Raw genomic sequence first — 12,210 nt, forward strand, 5'->3', positions numbered from 1 at the left:
CTGCCTACCAAATATGGAAAAGAGATGTGTCTATCTAACACAAAAATATGCAAATTCCAGTACTAATTCCACTGAGACACAGTACAACTAACAGAAAGCTCTGCAGTAAAAGGAGTGAAAGAAGAGCAGGAAGAAAGATGAAAGCACAGAGTCAGGCAAGAGCTGGAGAGACCACCCGACCCCACTTACTGCCTCCTGCACTTCTCTCCGCCAGTCCACCAGGATGCTCTAGGGGTCTGGTCCCTACTGACTTAGGAAACGGAGCTGTGATCAGGGCAAGGTGTGTCAGGGGAAGGAAAAAATTCTCTACTGAGGGTAAACACATGTGCATGTATCTGCTGTACCCAGGACCAGAAAAGAAAGCCAAAGGGCAAGAGAAAGGGGACAAGAGAGATTTTAATTAATGAGGAAAGATGTAAATGTGTAAAATATTTTTTCTCTTGCTCAACTAATTGAAATAAGGATTAAATCATTCTGATGTATAAAAGTAACAGCAAAGCAAAGAAAACAGTGTATGAAGATTCAGAGGGTACATGAAGGCATGAAGTAGAAGAAATGGGAAAACACAGAAAACCACTTATGAAAATTTATTCCTACAACTTTTTTTTTCACTTTTTTTGGATCATGGTAAAATACAAATATTAAAAACTTACCATCTTAATCAAGTGTACAGTTCAATGATTTTATTAAATATATTAAAAATGCTGTGCAATCATCACCACCATCAATATCCATAACTCTCTTCATCTTGTAAAACTGAAATTCTATACCCATGAAATAACGACTTCCCATTTCCCCCTCACACCAGTCCCTGGCACCCACCATTCCACTTTCTGTCTCTACGCTTCTGTTGCTCTCAAGTACCTCATATAACTACAACCATACAGCATTTGTCTTTTTGTGAGTGCCCTATTTCACGAGGCATAATGTTCTCAGGGTTCCTCCGTGCACAGCAGCACATACCAGAATTCCCTTCCTTTTTAAGGCTGATTAACCTGCCATTACATGCACTACCATATTCTTTTTTTTTTTTTTTTTGGTGAGGTGGGTTACCAGGAGTTGAACTCAGGGCACTCAACCACCGAGCCACATCCCCAGGCCTATGTTGTATTTTATTTAGAGACAGCATCTCACTGAGTTGCTTAGTGCCTCGCAGCTACTGAGGCTGGTTTTGAACTTTCGATCCTCCTGGCTCCTAAGCCGCTGGGATTACAGATGTGTGCCATCACACCAAGCTGCACATACCATATTCTTCATGTCCATTTGTCAATGGACACTTAAGTAGCTTCCACATTTTAGCTGCTGTAAATAATGCTGCTATGCACAAAGGCTTACAAGTATCTCTTCAAGACCCTGCTTTCAATTCTTTGGGGTGTGTACTAGAAGTGGAATTACTGGCTCATATGGAAATTCTGTTTTTAAGCCTATCATACTGTTTTCCACAGTAGCTTTACCATTTTACATTTCCAAAATGAGGCACAAAGAGTTCCAACTTTTCCATATCTTCACCAATGCTCATTTTTCTGTTTGTTGCTTGTTTGTAATAACCATCTGAATGGGTGTGCAGTAGCATCTCATTGTGTTTTATTTTTTTAATTCTTTTTAATTGTCAATGGACCTTTTAATTTTATTTATTTATATGTGGTGCTGAGAATCGAACCCAGTGCCTCACACATGCTAGGCAAGCGCTCTACCAGTGAGCCACAACCCCAGTCCTCACTGCAGTTTTGATTTGCATTTCTATAATGATGAGTAATATGGAACATCTTTCTTGTGCTTCTTAGCCATATGTAGATCTTCTTTGCAGGAAATTCTATACTATGACTATTTTTATGTAGCAACAAGATACTCATACAATAGAATTTTAAAAATAACTAGTTTGCAGGTCAGGGTAAAGCATGGCTATAATCCCAGCTACTTTAGAGGCTGAGGCAGGCAGATCACAAGTTTGAGGCCAACCTGGGCAATTTAAAAATTTAATAAAAAAATAAAACCAGGGGCTGAGGATGTGGCTCAAGCGGTAGCGCGCTCGCCTGGCATGCATGCGGCCTGGGTTCAATCCTCAGCACCACATACAAACAAAGATGTTGTGTCCGCCGAAAACTGAAAAACAAATATTAAAGAATTCTCTCTCAAAAAAAAAAACCAGGCACGGTGGCACATGCCTGTAATTCAAGTGACTTGGGAGGCCAAGGCAAGAGGTTTGTTAAGTTAGAGGCCAGCCAAAGCAATTTATCGAGGCCCTCAGCAGCTTAGAAAGATCCTGACTCAAAATAAAAAGTATAAATAAAGGACTGGGGATGTAGTTCAGTGGTGGAACACCCCTGGGCTCAATCCCCACTCACATACATACTTACACACACACACACACACACAAGTATAATCTAAATCAAATTAAATATATAGGATTTAATTACTCTGAAATTTTTTTTTCCTCAGATAAATCAAATAGCCTTGTGTTCTGCAGATTGCAGGCCTCTTTTCCAAATATTTTCAATTTCCTTGGCTCTCATAAAATGCACTCTCATTCTTTCTTACTTTCATGATACTTACTACTTTTTTCATTGGCAAAAAACAGAAAGAATGTCCTAAGAACTCCAGGCTTGAAGTTATAAGCTGCTCCCTGCTTCCACCAAAGCACATACTACAGTATGCTCCGTTATGATCTGATTAGGAAAAAAACAAACAAACTCAAAATCAAAACTCTATAATCAAGATGGAGAGCTGAGGTCTAGTTAAGTAGTTATCTAAAAGGTATAAAGATAAAAGACACATGCAAGGTGTATTTATGAAACTGAGGGGCCTAGATACACAAAATACACAAAATGGAAGAAGACATCAAAAATATGAATCCTGGAGAAAATCTTACTGTGAATCCTACTGTGAGAAGGCAGAACCTGAAGTAGCCTATTGCTAACAAATCATTTAAACTGTTTCCAGGAGAGAATCCACAGAGGCTGTAGTCAAATATCAAGTAATTCAATGTGTGTATGTGTGTGTGTGTGTGTGTGTGTGTGTGTGTGTGTGTGTGTGTGAGAGAGAGAGAGAGATGAGGTCTCTCTGTTGCCCAGGCAGGTCTCAATCTCCAGAACTCAAGCAATTCTCCTGCCTCATTCCTGAGAACAGGATTATTGGTGTATGCCACCAAGCTAGTTTTCACATTCATTTTAAGTATCCAATGTGCTGGGGGTGCTAAAGCACCTGTCTAGCACATGCAAGGTCCTGGGTTTGATCCTCCAACACACACACACACACAAAAAGCCACTGATTTATAACATGAAAATTCAAAGAGAGAACAAATGTACAGGCAAGAGCCTCAGTCAATACCCAAACAAGAAGACATTTCTCCTATTCAGCATGTAAAGAAGTACAGGCCACATAGATGTTTAATTCTTAATTACATACAAAGATAAGAGCAGTCGCAGCCCAAGGTCTGTGTATGTAATTTGACCCCATACCAATATCTCAGCATTCAATGAGAGAAGGCTAATAGTTGTGAAAATGTTAGCTTACACCTGATGTGTACTAAGCAGAAAAAAACAATAACCCACCAAAAGATACTTATGATCTACACTGTGCAAATCTTGCTTTCTTAAGTTACAAGTTTTGTCTGCAACAAGCCAGGAGCAAAAAAGGTTAAAAAAAAAAAAAAAGAAGAAGAAACTCTTCCTCAAAGTGTTGGGCACGGTGGCACATGCCTATAATCCCAAGGACTCAAGAGATTGAGGTAGAAGGATCACAAGTTCGATGCCAGCCAGGACAACTTTATGAGCTCCTGTCTCAAAATAAAATAAATGGCTGGGACTTTAGGCCAGGGAAGAATACAGGCCCTAGTATGCTCAAGGCCCTGGGGTCAATCCCCAGCACCCCACTATCATGGGGTGGCCAGCACCTCGCCAGGGAACTTTTGCCTGCTCAGAGTGATAAGCCTCCAAAGAACTTAAAGTCTGAAATAATTAGTAAAGAACAAAAAGAGAGAGTCAGAATTATAGTTTTAAAGGATGGAGCACCTGATAGGTCCAGCCCACACAAAAGCTGGAGCTGAACAACTAGAAAATGGCTTCAGTGATTTATTTAAGGGAGCACATCAAAGGCAGGAATAAGATTCAGGGGTAGAGTCTTGCTTCATGTCTTGCAGTCAACAGGTTTATTGGCATCTTGGCAGGTCACACCCATCTCTGAGAGGCTCTGTGATTACAGCAGGTCACCCCCATCTCCGGTGCTGTTTAGGACCTTTTTGAGCAGATCTTACCCTCCAGGAGAAGTCCCCAATACCAGACTTTTCCACTTATTGGCTACAATGTACAGTTCCAATGTGGCTACAGGTATAGTTCCCTGCCCACACAAGATGTGTGGGCTGGGGTTGTGGCTCAATGGCAGAGCCTCACCTAGCATGTGTGAAGCACTGGGTTCAATCCTCAGCACCACACAAAAATAAATAAATAAAAAAGTATTGTATCTTCTACAACTAAAAATATTTTTTTTAAAAGGAATTCATAAGAGGCTGGGGTTGTGGCTCAGCGGTAGAGCCCTTGCCTAGCACATGCAAGGTCCTGGGTTCCATCCTCAGCACCACGTAAAAATAAATAAAATAAAGGTATTGTGTCCAACTACAACTTAAAAACAAATATATAAGAAAATAAAAACAAGTAGATGGGATAGAGAGAGATGAGGGGAGGGGAAGGGAGGGGAGGGGAGGGGGGATAGGAAGGACAGAAGAATACAACAGACACTAGTATGGCAGTATGTATAAACGTGGCTGTATAACCAATATGATCCTGCAACCTGTACACGTGGGAAAAATAAGAATTCATACCCCATTTGAATCAAATGTATGATATATGATATGTCAAGATCATTGTAATGTTTTAAGCAACTAATAAAAAAAAAAAAAAGATGCCCAATGTGTGAGGCTGGGGCTGTAGCTCAGTGGTAGAGCACTTGCTTTGTGCATGTAAGGCCCTAAGTTTGATCCCCAGCACCACATAAAAATTAAAAAAAAAAGAAAGAAAGAAAAACAAATAAAATACAGGTATTGTGTCCATCTACAACTAAAAAAATTTTTAAAAAGGAATTCATAATGTGAGAGGATCACAACTTTCATTATTCTTTGCCTTGACATTGATTACATTTCTTTTAATTTAGTAAGTTAAAATAAGATCATGAGGCACACAATGGATTTGAATCCTGAAGACACAAAGTCCCAATAGTAGTGTTTAGGCCTAGCATGTGCAAGGCCTGGGACTTGATCTCTAACACACACACACACACACTCATACACACTTTTTTTTTGTCTGTTTTCCCCAAAGCCACACAGCTCACAATTCAACCTAACTTTAGTTCCCTCATTTGTAAAAAAAAAAAAGGATAATGAACACTTCTGTATCTCACCAGACTAGTGTGATAAGTTCTATTCAAATGTAATTAATTTTTTCTTATCAAGATGTCAAATAAAAGAGTAAAAAAGCAAATGTAATTATATTGTAATAAAAGTAGACAATGTTTTCATTAGGAAAAAAGACCTCTGGGTATCAGCTGACTTGAAGAGGTCAGCCGCTACAGAGCTCCATCTGCTCCTGCTGCTACAGCACACCTAGCGGATCAAAATGGGCCACAGGGATGATGATGACAACTGAAAGCAAAACAGGACCAAGTGTCACATATCAAATCCTTTTTGCAGAAAAATGATCAAGTGTCACTCTTCTGCCAAGCCTCGACACTGGGCAAACTTAAGGCCCATTCTTAGATAGGTGATAGAAACTCTCTAGCCAATTTCAGTCCCAAGTTTTCAAATCTGCAACTATTTCAACATAATTGACACAGGCTTTTTAAAATAGGCTACAGTTTATATAGATTATAAAGTTTATATAGATCTAGAGATTATTTTATAATTATAGCCTTACTATTCTATAATTACATAGTATATTATATAATTATATGTCAGGTTTGTTTTACAGGTGTGCCACATCTGAGACAGTGGGACAAAATGGGTTAAACTGGCTTATGTGCCCACCTCCATAAAACTTTTCTGGATCAGCCCTGTCTGGAACCATGTGCTTTTCTCCAGACTCTTAAGTGACTTTCTCATGCACCTCAGTTGCTTTATACCATGGTTATTTCTGCACATTCATTACATCTTTACTAAATAAACTGGAAGTTATTTCAAAGTGACTAGTTTACTAGCTGTATCAAATAATTTCTTCCTCAAAGTCCCTGATCCAAGTGCACTGAACACGGTTCCCAGATAATTTCAAAACAGGAACTGATTCAAGGGGCTGGGGATGTGGCTCAAGCGGTAGCGCGCTCGCCTGGCATGCGTGCGGCCTGGGTTCGATCCTCAGCACCACATACAAACAAAGATGTTGTGTCTACTGAAAAACTAAAAAAAATAAATAAATATTAAAAAATTCTCTCTCTCTCTCTCTCTCTCTTAAAAAAAAAAAGAAGTAAAAAAAATAGGAACTGATTCAAGGTAGTGAAAAGTCTGTGTAGACATGTATAAGACCTACGGCAGGCACCATTCTAGGTGCTGGGACTGGGTGTGCGTGGATTTTTTGTTGTTGTTATTAGAGAGGATTTAACTCAGGGGTGCTCTTACCACTGAGCTCCATCTCCATTTTTTTATTTTTTATTTGCACACAGGGTCTCACTAAGTTGCTGAGGCTGGACTGGAACTTGCAATCTTCAACTTCCCAAGTAGCTGGGATTACAGGTGTGCGCCATCACACTGGGCAGGTGAATGAATTTAAGATATCAAAGACCACCAGAAGGAAGTAACTATAGCAGAGACTTGAGAATCTCCAGAATCTGAGGTGGTTCATTTACTTGACAGTCTTGGAGGAAATACCAAAGAGCTGGCATTATAAGCATAAAACAGGTGAATGTTGAGGTAGGCATGGTGGCACATACCTGTAATCCTAGTGGTTTGGGAGACTCAGGCCAAGAGGATTGCAAGTTCAAGGACAACTTACCAAGACCCTGTCTCAATATAATAAATAAAATGGGCTGGGGTTAGAGTTCAGTAGTAGAGTGCCCCTGGGTTCAACCTACAGTACTAGGGGTGGGGGAAACAGATGAGTGTTCTATCTATCAAGAGTTACTGGGATTGAACCCAGTGGTGCTTAACCACTGAGGCACATCCCTAACCTTTTTTTGTATTTTATTTAGAGATAGGGTCTCATTGTGTTGCTTAGGGCCTCCATGAATTGCTGAGGCTAGACTTGAACTCAACATCCTCCTGCCTCAGCCTCCCAAGAGGCTCGGATTACAGGCGTGCACCACCTTACCAGGCAGTCAGCATATATTTTACAAAGGCTGATGTACTGGGACCAGCACAGATGTAGAATGGCAGAGTGATTGGGAGCACCAGTACCAAATGCCAACATTCAAATCCTGGCTCTGTCACTTTCTCCTCAAAAAATAGTTGCACAATCATAGCAAAGTTATTTAACTTGTGCCTCTATCTTCCCATATGGAAAACTGGGAAAATAATTGGATATAATTCTTAGGGTTGTCACAAAGATTAAATGAGAATATATGCAGAATGCTTAAAAGAGTCTGCATGCATTAAATATTATACAAGTAGTATTACTATTTACCATCTAAATTGAGAAATTCTGTGAAAAGAGGGGTTTTATTAATGATTGTATCAAGACTACGCAAAAACTGAGATAGTCAGGCAAACAGGAATATATGGTAACCAGATAAATAAATACTATAAGAAAACAAGAGCACGTGACCAGAGAAAGCAGATACTAGCATCTGAATCTTGTTCTCTTCTATGCATGTGTTAGAGCTAAATGAGCTTAATTTTCTGTTCTACATCAATGGTTTTATTGTAAATAACTGCTAAATGCCAGTAGTACTGATTAACACATCAATCAATACTGAGGCATGATTCCCTCAATATTGCTAGCCCGTGTTTTAATACTCAGATCAGGCTAATGGTATCTGTCAAACCAGTTGGTAAGATGTGGTCCTTGCCTTCAAAAAGGTCCCCACAAATTAAATAAAGGATGCCTGCAGGGATACTCCTGTTCCTGCTCACAGGCCATTCCTACAGCAAAGCAGAAAGGTCAGAGAAACACTGGAAAAGACAAGACCACCGGAGAAAACAGATTAGTAAAAGAAAAATTATGCATTTCATTATTTTACATGGCATATCCAAATAGATTAAAACATTCTAGAAAGAAAATATGAAAAATATTTACGGCGATAGCTTTTGTTTTGGCCTATGTAGCATCCATTCTCCTTTCTTTGTAAAATTAGTGATCTTTCATCATGTGCAATCTCATTAGACAAAAGAAAAATCTGAAAGAAAACGTAATGAGGTGGGTAGGGAGAAAAGAAGAATTAGGAATTGGTAATTGTATGTGTATGAAAATGGATCCAAAAAAAAGTCTCTATGTTTTAGAGACACACACTGAAATAGTGACATTTGAAATGATTTGATGTCTTGGATTTGCTTCAAAGTACTCGATTAGTTGAGTGGGTGTAGATGTAGATGAAGTAAAATTGGCCATGAATTCATGATTGTTGAAGTTAGGTGATAAATACATGGGAAGTCATTATTCTATTTTGTTTATTTTCTGTAAGTTTAAATTTTTTTGTAAAAAAAAAGGTTTTTAGTATGTCTATTCTCTGGTCTCAATTTCATAAAAGCATTTCTCTCTATTCTTCTCTCTATGTATTCATAGATATCTGGGACGGTGTTTACCCACAGTTAAGGATGGATATTTCTGGGTGGTTAGAGTAAGTAGAGTTTCATCTTTGAACTTTCAACACTGTTTAAATTCAAAATAATGATTGTGTATTGTTTTCCCAAAATAATATGGTGATGTTTCTTAAACCAAAAATCTGATAAAGGTTAATATAGGTCAATTCTGATTGGTAGAAATACAGATGATTATATGTATATATTTTGGTACTGGGGATTGAAACCAGGGGCACTTGACCACTGACCTCTGTCCCCAGCACCTTTCATTTTTTATTTTGAGACAGGGCTTCCTAAGTTGTTTAGAGCCTCACTAAGTTACTGAGGGTGGCCTTGAACTTGCGATCTCCTGCCTCAGCCTCCCAAATTGCTGGGATTACAGGGATATGCCATGTTGGTTGATTATATTCTGTTTGTTTTAATTTAAAGAAATATCCAAGTACTTGTGAAAATACTTCAACATAGGGTTTCTTGACACTGGCACTATGGACCTTTTGGGCTATATAATTCTTTGTTTGTGGGTGGGGGCGTTGTCTGGTGTATTGTAGGGTATTAACAGCATTCCTGAACTCTACCCACTAGATGCCCGTAGCACCACAACCACTCCATCTATTGTGATAACTAAAACTGTCTCCCGATATGGCCAAACAAGAGAGGCAAAATCACCCCTTTCAAATTAAACTGAGAAATCCAAATACTCCTTTATAATGGATCCCTCCCATTAATAAGTAATGCTCTATCCAAGCATTCTTGAACCCTACAAAACATAAATCTCCCACTCCTTATGTCGATTCTGCATTTCTGATAACAATTTTCAACAGGATATCTTTTTTTATACTTAATTTTGTTACTAATAGTATATACTTAGTTCAGACTAACCCAAGTAAAAGAGTCAATTTTGCTGCTGCAAATTTAATGATTCAGTAAACATTATGCTGCCTCTAACACTTCTCTTCTTTTAATTCATTTGGGAAACATGAAACTACAATCCTTAAGCTATATTTAGTACTATAACCTTTGAGAACATGGGAGAAAGCAGGAAAAGGTTATATAATTCAATTTTCTTAAAATGTACTAACTCAACTTTTGGTCAAATTAAATAGCCAAAAAGCATGCCCCAAAGCATGCAAAGATGAAAAGTATAAAGGATACAATTATCATCTAGCTTCTTACCACTCAAAATGAGATCCACAGACCGGCAGCAGCAGCATCACCCCAGTATGTAACAGAAAGAAGAATCTCAGCCCCACCCCAGACCTACTAAATCAGAACCTGCATTTTAACAAGTTCTCCAGATCACCTGTATGCATATTAAGTTTAAAAAGCAGAAGCTGGGGTTGTGGCTCAGTAGTAGAGTACTTGCCTAGCTAGCACGCCTGAGGCACTGAGTTCAATCCCTGGCACCACATAAAAATAAACAAATAAAATAAAGGTACTGTGTCCGTCTACAACTAAAAAAATATTAAAAAAAAAAAAAAGTTTGAAAAGCAGTGACTCTAGCTGTTTCTATATTGCCTGAAGCTGTAGATCAGTGGGCTATATTCTTGTAATATAGAGAATAAGTTTCTTCTACTTAGGAAGATTAAATGAAAACTGTAGGATTACAAAATAATCACAGGGTAAAAGAAAAACTAATGAAATCCACTTCTCTCTCATCCCCAAAAAAACCTATCTATAATCTTATCAAGCCAATTTCAAAAGTAAGACAGATATCTTGTTTTTTCACTTTTATTTCTTTTGTAGTGCTGAGGATCAAACTCCAGTTCTCATGTATTCTAAGCAAGCACTCTACCACCGAACCCCAGCCCCCATACTTTTAAATTAAACTGAGAAATCCAAATACTCCTTTATAATGGATCCCTCCCATTAATAAAGAATTAACGGTTAAAAAAAAAAAGAAAGAAAATAATTAAGCATCCTGGTAAAGAGTAAAGCTTATCTGAATAGCATAATGCTATTATTTCTAAATCTGAGTGACTATCCCGCAATGTTTATTTTTTAAAGATAAAGATTTCTGGGACTTACTTATCATAGATATGATTCAGAAGGGTTGGAATTCTTTGATGTTTTATTTATTTGATTGATTGTGGTACTGGGGATTGAAACAAGGGGAATTCTACCACTAAACTATATGATCAGCAATTTTTGGGGGGGCGGGGGAGACAGGGTCTCACTAAGTTGCCCAGGCTGGACTTCAAATTTGCAATCCTCCTGCCTAAGCCTCTTGAGCAGCTAGGATTAACAGAATGTGTAACTTCACCAGGCTGGAATTCTGTATTTTTAAAATGTTTTCTTAGTTATTTCTGAGGATAAATCACAGTCTTAAAAAAGTTTTTTTTTTTAATATTTTTCTTTAGTTGTAGATGAACACAATGACTTTATTTTATTTATTTATTTTTATGTGGTGCTGAGGATCGAACCCAGGGCCTCAGGCGTGCGTGTGAGGCAGGCATTCTACCACTGAGCCACAGCCCCAGCCCATTAAAAAAAAACATTTTTTTAAAAAGATACTATTCTTTCTTGTTATTTTGAATATAATGGATACACATTTAATTTATTTTAAAGAACTAAGGGGCTGGGATTTTTGGCTCCGCGGTAGACCCTCAGCACTCCATAAAAATAAATCAACAAAATAAAGGTATTTGTCCATCTACAACTTAAAAAAAAAATTTTTAAGAACCAAAATGTGAGTGACTACAATAAGGGGCTAATGAGTATTGGGAAACAAAGTTGAGATGAAAGTTAGATCTTATGTTGTATGTTTGTATTTGTCTATTTATTTATTTAGAGATAGGTGCTAAGCTGGCCTCAAGCCCCTGGACTCAAACAATCCTCCTGCCTCTGCCTCCTGAGTAGCTGGAACTATAGGCATGGACAACTGTGCCCAGCTCTATATCATGTATTCTTACTTATCCACACCTAGAAAAAAACAGTTAACATAAACATAGTTGGCAATCATGTGGTTGTCTTGAAACAAGTCATTTCTGAGTGTCTATGCTTGAACCCAATTCTAGAATGACTAAAACTATCAACCTCCTTTGGCAAAGCAGTTTACACTTAGAAAGATTTCTTTAATGAACAGATGTAAACATTGCAGGATTTTATGAAATGTTGGGTAAGTAACACTCTCCTGTGCAAGACAGAATTCCTTTTATAAAAGTATCCAAGAAGGTCTGGGTTTCATGAAAGGAGAATAAGTAGAAGAGGAAAGAGAAGACGATACGTGGAACAGGAAGAAGGAAGAAATATATGTTTTTCTCTATACAAGAACTTTAGCAACAGCCTAGCAGGCCTTTTCATACATCTGTCTACTGCTTTTCCTTACCAGTGTCACTATGCTAATGTAAGTCAATATCATCTATCTCAGAATCTCTTGACTCATTCTCATCTCCACTCTTGAACCTGAACCCCTATTACAATCTTAACATAGCAGCCAGAATGAGCTTTTTAAAGTTCTCTGAGATAGAGACATGCAACTCCAATATGAAGGGAAAGCT

At 38.2% G+C, this 12,210-nt stretch overlaps 1 protein-coding gene across 6 annotated transcripts in view; it reads right to left on the reverse strand.

Annotated features, from left to right (window-relative positions):
- Scai (suppressor of cancer cell invasion) overlaps positions 1–12,210 on the reverse strand; it is a 168,044-nt gene that overhangs the window by 116,036 nt on the left and 39,798 nt on the right. For 3 of the 6 annotated variants that reach the window (XM_071600952.1, XM_071600951.1, XM_071600954.1), the window contains one exon: positions 2,554–2,666. The exons of the other annotated variants lie outside the window; for them this stretch is intronic. The gene's annotated coding sequence lies outside the window, so the exon portion shown is untranslated. The remainder of the gene's footprint in view (positions 1–2,553; positions 2,667–12,210) is intronic. 6 annotated transcript variants of the gene reach the window in all.

Source organism: Marmota flaviventris, chromosome 13 (genome assembly GCF_047511675.1).
Source record: "Marmota flaviventris isolate mMarFla1 chromosome 13, mMarFla1.hap1, whole genome shotgun sequence".
Taxonomy (NCBI): domain Eukaryota; kingdom Metazoa; phylum Chordata; class Mammalia; order Rodentia; family Sciuridae; genus Marmota; species Marmota flaviventris.